Here is a 7742-nt window from a genome sequence, read left to right as displayed (position 1 = left end):
ACTTTATAACCAAATGTGGTGGTATTTGTCTGCAGGGTTTGCTGCTGTGTCTGTTCAGTTATGGTGGTCAAAACTTTGTAAAAACTAGGAGGGGAATGAGGACAGATTGATAACCGCCTACAGATCAACACCTTACAGCATAACATTGCCCTTACGTATGTCAGTTTTGAACAGCATCTTGGTGGAGCATGTAATATTAGCACCCTGCATGGCTTCCTTCTCAAAGAGAAAGAGAAGAAAAACAGCACCAAGTGGAGCTCTTGGCAGGGATTGGAGATGCCTGTAGAGAAAAGGAAGGCTTACAGAAAAAATAAAAGAATGGGAAAACTTGTGTCCCCAGCATGTGAAGAGAGATGCAGTACACACAGCAAAAAAAGAAGATAACCACATAGAGGGTCCTGAACTTGTGAGGGATGGCAAACATGGTATGAAGAGGAGCAAATGAGGTGACACACAGAGCCACTGCTATGTGGGAAGGGGAAGAGCATGGCACAGTCTCTGTCATCATGGGGGTGAGCTGGATGAGAGCTCTGGTAACTCCATCGAGAGGTGTTTCCCCAGGTTTATATTCCACCACACATACCAGGGAGTGATCCCTGCTCTACCTTGGGCCAAGCACAAGTTATTTCTCCGAGTTTAAGGGAGAGGTTGTTACTGCCATCTCAGAGAACTCAAGCCCTATCTCCCTGGCAGCTTCATGTTCTGTGGCTCCCAAGTCTGGCTGCTGAAATACAGTGATAGTGAAAAGCAAGCTACATTAAGAAACCAGTGTTCTAAAACTGAAGCATATTACAGTGTAAACTACTAGGTTAGAGAAATGTGCATTGAGCCAGCTCTCTAGTGCAGCCACAAGCATACAGGCAGGGATTTTCATGAAAATGAACTCTTGTTAAAGATTTGAATTCATGTTCCGGGTCCCTCAGATCTTTTGCCCTTTGTGCTACTTTACAAGCACTAACCTAGCTGTTAGGGGGAAAATTTCTAGACTCACTTCAATAAACTGTTGACTGTCACAAAATCAGTGTATGCATATTTTAAAAATAAATCCACATAAACATAAAGCTGCTGACAAAACAGAAATTCAGGAAAGAGACCCCTCAGAGCATATGCATTAAGAAGTCTGTAAAAAAGGTCTCAGAGAAGTAGTTCTAATAAGCTATTTATTCCCGGTAAGCTGACTGGTTATTATTTCCTAGCAAGAGCATACTCATTCAGCAAAGGTTCATAGTTAAAGTACATCTCTCTTGCTATGAAAACCAGCTGTCAGCTGAGGTCTGAGTCAGGGGATGGATCCAGTGCGGACAGGGCTCAGTGGGCACAACAATCCTCCAGTGTGAAACCCAAAGCATCGTGTCATAGCAGAACAGATCACCTCGCCCATGTCACCTTATCCTTGTCCCAGTCTGTACCTTCATCAGGGAAACAACTTTTGGAAGACATTTCCCAGATTTAGTGTCAATGTCACTTGGCAGGAGATTAGCTCCCCATAAGGAACAAAGTTATAGATTTAAGAAGGAAATCAAGAAGCCTCTTCTTTTTTCCCTGTGCATTTTAATTGTAGGAACCAGTCTTCCTTTGGCTCTCCGAGCAGTATCTGGCAGGGATGCAGAACTGAAACATTTAATTCTCCAAGCAGTGACCATACTTGTTCTTCATCACCAGGCTGCTTTCCCTTTGTCTCTCCCACCCATCATCATCAAATTTATGTTCCCTGCCTTGACAGCTACAAATATCTCATGGTATTTAATTAAGAGACCATTGTCATGATCTGTCTTTGCAAACCTTTAAATCAAAACTGTTTGTTTTCCACGAGAGATTATCTGATTTAAACAGGGATTGATTTAAAGAAATCCAATGACCTGTGCTATGTAGGTCAGACTGTTTGATTACAGTTGGGTTTTTTTTTCTGGATTTATGAGTTACTACTTCTTTGCAAATTGAAATTATTAAAAGGTATCATCGGAAAACCATCAAGCTTTCATACTATTAATAGAAGCAAAGTAAAACAGAAGGCAGGAAGCAGGATAACTGTGGGTGGCTACTACACAAAAAGCAGGAGCATCTTGAACCCAACAAAATCAGCAGATGAATGTTCCTGCTCTGTGGGAGCAGGATGGAACCATGGAAAAGAGCTTGATTGTCTTCAGCCCTGGCCCATTTTTCTTTTGTTTCCTACTTTTTTTTTTCTTTCTGTATTTTTTAGGACATTCTATTATTATGCACGGATCTGCCTGCACTTTTGGTTGCAAATAAATTTCACAGGTTATGTTTAGACTTTTCTTGATTTTTGAACTCTTGTTTCTGGTAGTTCTGCTACATGCCATTTCAGTAGCTCTCATCTTACTTCAGACCTATATCTAAAAGAAGGCACAGTGTAAACAAAACATCCTAAAATGTAATTTATTCAAAAAACTTACAGTTTCATCTCTTCTTTTTGCTGCTTTGTCATGTAAGAAAAACAGTAAAAAGGTTTTAGTCATAGACCGTGTAATTAAAGGGACCCTAAATAAATATGCATTTCTTGCTTCATTTCTTGCTCTATACAAGTTCCTCTAAAACTGGTACAAGGAAGCTACATGTCTGCAGACATGCAAAAAGTAAGCAAAGAGGAAATTAATGATCTTCTGTTACTAAAATAAAGGTGGTTTCTCAACCCAGTTACAGAACAATGAGCTACTGAATAAACAGTCTCTGACTTATTTTCATACTCATGCTTAGCCCTTTAAGTATGCTGGATGCTGAGGAGGAAACAAGAAACAGTAAACTGGGGAAAAAAATGCCCTTTAAACACACTTTTACAACACCCTTACATATTCATTTTTCAAAGCCTGCACAAAAGTAGTATATTAGGATATCTGATTCTTACCAGCCTACCAGATCAATTATATTTAGGTCAGAATGACCTCAGTACTCATTAACATTTTGTCATGGTCGTATTTTTCTTAAAACTTAACCTTTCTCTGCTTATCTTATTTATAGCATACACCTCATGCTGAAATTCTCCTTTGGGGGAATTTCTGAGAAGGGTCAACATTGTCTTCAGCCCTGTCTATATTAGCACGATGAAATTATTTCTGTAAATTTTTCCACCTCACAATCTAAGATTGGTCTGGTGCCCTTTATCACCAGGGTAAGGCCCATAAAGCATTTAGCACTGCCTTAAAGTGACTTCTGATCATCTCACCTCTATGGGTATAAAAGCAGCTCAAGTCAATCTCTGAGAAAGGACACACTTTAATTGAATGAAGCAGTGGACTCTTCTTTCCACTCCCCATTAAATTATTTGAATACCAGAGATACTTCACTTGGTTTTGATAGTTACCGGGTATTTGCAACAGCCCTATAAAAAAGTTAAGACATGGTCTTCCTCCACAGTCACGTCTTGTGCCAAAAAATGAAAATAAAAGGTATTTAAAAAATTTCAGAAAATGTGTTTATACTAAAGGGGAGAAGTGAAAATTGTTACATTTGTCCCAGTGGGAAAACTGCAGAATACTGGAATGAGAAAATCTTACAGTTTTGTTCAAAATGAAAGAATCCTACCTATAACAGCCAGGGTTTTTTTTCTCACTTTAAGAGCTTTCTATTAGCTCTGGAAGACAAATTTGTTACTCTGCTCAGCAGACATATAAGAGGGGTAGCGCACATACCTTGTACTTCATACACCCACCAAATTTCCTGGAATGCTCTTGACGTTAACTATTATAGATAGAGCTCTTTTGCTAATGGTTTATCAAATTTTGCCTGAAGAGCTTTCAGAAGTTTGTTAGCAACATTTTGTTTGTACTGGGGACCCAGCCCCTGCCTGAGTGATGCTCACTGCAGGTGTGCCTGCTTGCTGCCCGGCCTCCCGGATGGACCCTGGATCCAATCCATGCCTGCCGCCTTGTCTGCGTTGTTGTGGTTATCAGAACCCTGTTCTGCCCACACAATGCAATGTCCCAGTGGAAACCAGTAATGAGCAGTGTCCCTCAAGGGTCTGGACTGGGACCAATACTATTTAATATCTTCATCAGTGACATGGACAGTGGGATTGAGCGCACCCTCAGCAAGTTCACTGACGACACCAAGCTGTGTGGTGCGGTCGACACGCTGGAGGGAAGGGATGTGCCATCCAGAGGGACCTGGACATGCTGGAGAGGTGGGCCTGTGCAAACCTCATGAAGTTCAGCAAGGCCAGGTGCAAGGTCCTGCACATGAGTCGGGGTAATCCCAAGCACAAATACAGGCTGGGCGAGGAGTGGATTGAGAGCAGCCCTGTGGAGAAGGACCTGGGGGTACTGGTGGATAAAAAATTGGACATGATCCAGCAATGTGTGTTTGCAGCCCAGAAAGTCAATTGTATCCTGAGCTACATCAAGAGAAGTATGGCCAGCATGTCAAGGTGATTCTGCCCCTCTGCTCTCGGGAGACCCCACCTGGAGTACTGTGTCCAGCTCTGAAGTCTTCAGCACAGGAAAGACATGGACCTGTTGGAGCAGGTCCAGAGGAGGATCATGAAAATGGTCAGAGGGCTGGAACATGTCTCCTATGTAGAAAGGCTGAAAGAATTGAGGTTGTTCAGCTTGGAGAAGACAAGACTCCAGGGAGACCTTATTATGGCCTTTCAATATATAAAGGGGCTTTATAAGATGGAGAGAGACTTTTTATCAGGGCCTGTAATGACAGGCCAAGGGGCATCAGTTTTAAACTGAAAGAGGCCACATCTACATTGCACATAGGGAAGAAATTTTTTACTGTGAGGGTGGTGAGACATTGGAACAGATTTCCCTGAGAAGTTTTGATTGCTTCATCATTGGAAGTGTGCAAGGTTAGATGGAGCTTTGAGCAACCTGGTCTGGTGGAAGGTGTCCCTGCCCATGGCAGGGGGTTAGACTAGATGATCTTTAAAGGTCCCTTCCAACCCAAACCAGTCTGTGATTCTAGGATTCTAGGATTCAGATGCTGTGGGTCTGCATCATGGTCAGCGAGGGCACTGCCTGTGTCAGGATCACCCTTGCTCCTGCTGCTCTCTAAGCTTTACCAGTTTGCTCTTGGCTGTACCTGGAAACTTCAAGAACGAGATCCCTCACCCGAGGAATGACTCCTCCTCCTGTCAAATGTTTCTTCCAAAGAAAATCAGAGGTAACAAACACTACAGAAGACAAACAATGAGGCACCTGGCCCCAAGTGTACTTTTCTGTCGTGGTTATAGTTCCTTCTTGATTTACATTATTTCATTTTTCCATAAAGACCTCAAAATTATGTTGTTAGCATTTTCCTTATTCCAGCATTTAACAAGATAGAAATGATTAATTGCAAACTCTAGAGGAAAGCCTAGGTATAGCAGAGAGTCTCTGCACTGCAAGCTAGCTCTTGGATCTGGCTCCACCAGTAACAACAGTCCACCATCCTTTTCTGTATCCGCTGTAGAGAAGGTACTGTATAATCTAGTAAAGCAAGGTACATCCAAAGTTGTTTCGGTTTCAAAAATTTTGAGACATTATCTCAAAAAAAAGTCAAATCCTTGCCATTTTCAATGTTCCTAGAATGGAAATTGTTCAGAACCACTTAGGGAGCTAAAAAGCACAGTTGAAGGCTGTGTGGGTGTATTTGCGTATGCACTGGCAGGGGGAGAGGGAGGAAAAGAATTAAGATAAATACAGCACTTTTCGGTGTTCAGCTGGGCTTGGTGTAAAGTCTGCACTACAGCAACTTAACAATTCCCTGCGGTTTTCTGTTCAAAAGAGGATATTCAAAAAAAGGGGGAAGGAAAGACCTCTTTATAATGTTTTCAGTAATGTCACCTTTTATAGTCCTACCAAACAACTTCAAAGACTTTTATGTTTTAATTATTCTATAACCTACCCTGCTGAGTGGTAGAAAACCACGTAGAATTATATATTTTACTAAAGAGAAGCTGAAGACCATGTCATAAAAGCCCCCTCTGTGTGTGTTTGTGTGAATGGTTCTATGGGCATGTGTGTGGATGGAGAAATAGGTACCAGAAAACAGCAGGCTGAAAGCACGTGCCAAGCGGTAGCACGTGAAAATCTGCCAGGAACTGATAAGCTCCAGACTAGCAGTCCTGCTGAACCCACAAAACCCGATCAAATCTGCACACTGAGACTCTGCTGAATTTGTCTAAATCCACTAGGATCAACCATGGGTTGTACAACCCAGGCTACATCCAAGAAGGCTGCTATGTGCAAAACTACAAGATTATCTATCTAGCTAAATATATAAAATACACACACAGAGATATGTATACGATGAAACAGATCATCTGGAGGGACTTCCTGAACACCCACCTCAAAGCCCCTGGCACATCAATACATGCCTCTGCTTTTAAGTAAACAGCTGGGGTTGGTCTCCCAACTCGTGCTCCATCTGGGTACCTGTTAGTGTGCATGTTTGTGAACTGCGTGAGGGAATAAGTGAATGCATTGTGCAGTGAATCCCTTGCTATTAATAACAGCATAATAAAATACTATCTAATAAATACTGGTGTGATCTGTGCTTCCCCCAGCCTGACCCCACCAGAGACAAGGGGATGTACAATGATCCAGTACTGCAAAGTTTAACTCCTACATTTTTGTGGATATCAAAGTGCAGAGCTACCTCACCTTGGGGAGAGCACCTGACGTTGGATCCAGAGTTGCTAAAACACAGACTCAGGTATGTTTCTGATGTGGCATTTCTTAAGTGACTGTCACCATAAATGGAGGAAAGCCCAGACACAGACAGGGGGACACCACAGACCTGGAGAACTGGTATCATTGCATTGGACAAATTAAAAAGCTGCAAAACAAAGTGTTAAACTTCTCAGCGGTGCATACTCCAGGCCGCTCACTCAAGCTTCTGGACCATGTGGTCTGTAAATTTCAAGGACCACGGTCTCTTATCATAGAATCACAGAATGGTTTGGAAGGGACCTTAAAGATCATCTAGTTCCAACCCCCCTGCCACAGGCAGGGACACCTTCCACTAGACCAGGCTGCTCAAAGCCCCGTCCAACCTGGCCTTGAACACTGCCAGGGAGGGGGCAGCCACAATCCCTCTGGGCAACCTGTTCCAGTGTCTCACCACCCTCTCAGTAAAGAATTTCTTCCTAATATCTAATCTATATCAGTTCAATTTCTTTCAGTTTAAAACTGTTACCCCTCATCCTATCCCTACATTCCCTGATAAAGAGTCCCTCCCCAGCTTTCCTGTAGACCCCCTTTATATATTAAAAGGCCGCTGTAAGGTCTCCCCAGAGCCTTCTCTTCTCCAGGCTGAACAAACCCAACTCTCTCAGCCTGTCCCCATAAGGGAGGTGCTCCAGCCCCTGATCATCTTTGTGGTCTCCTCTGGATCCACTCCAACATGTCTATGTCCTTCTCATGTTGGGGGCCCCAGAGCTGGACACAGCGCTGCAGGTGGGGTCTCATGAGAGCAGAGTAGGGGAGGACAATCACCTCCCTCGACCTGCTGGCCACGCTTCTCTTGATGCAGCCCAGGATACAAGTGGCTTCCTGGGCTGCGAGTGCACGTTGCTGGCTCACAGTCAGTTTTCCATCCACTAATACCCCCAGGTCCTTCTCCACAGGGCTGCTCTCAATCCACTCCTTGCCCAGCCTGTATTTGTGCTTGGGATTGCCCCGACCCATGTGCAGGACCTTGCACTTGGCCTTGCTGAACTTCATGCGGTTTGCCCAGGCCCACCTCTCCAGCCTGTCCAGGTCCCTCTGGATGGCACATCCCTTCCCTCCAGCGTGTCG

This window comes from Strix aluco, chromosome 3 (genome assembly GCF_031877795.1).
Source record: "Strix aluco isolate bStrAlu1 chromosome 3, bStrAlu1.hap1, whole genome shotgun sequence".
NCBI classification, from domain to species: domain Eukaryota; kingdom Metazoa; phylum Chordata; class Aves; order Strigiformes; family Strigidae; genus Strix; species Strix aluco.
Note: the sequence above shows the minus strand (reverse complement) of the source record.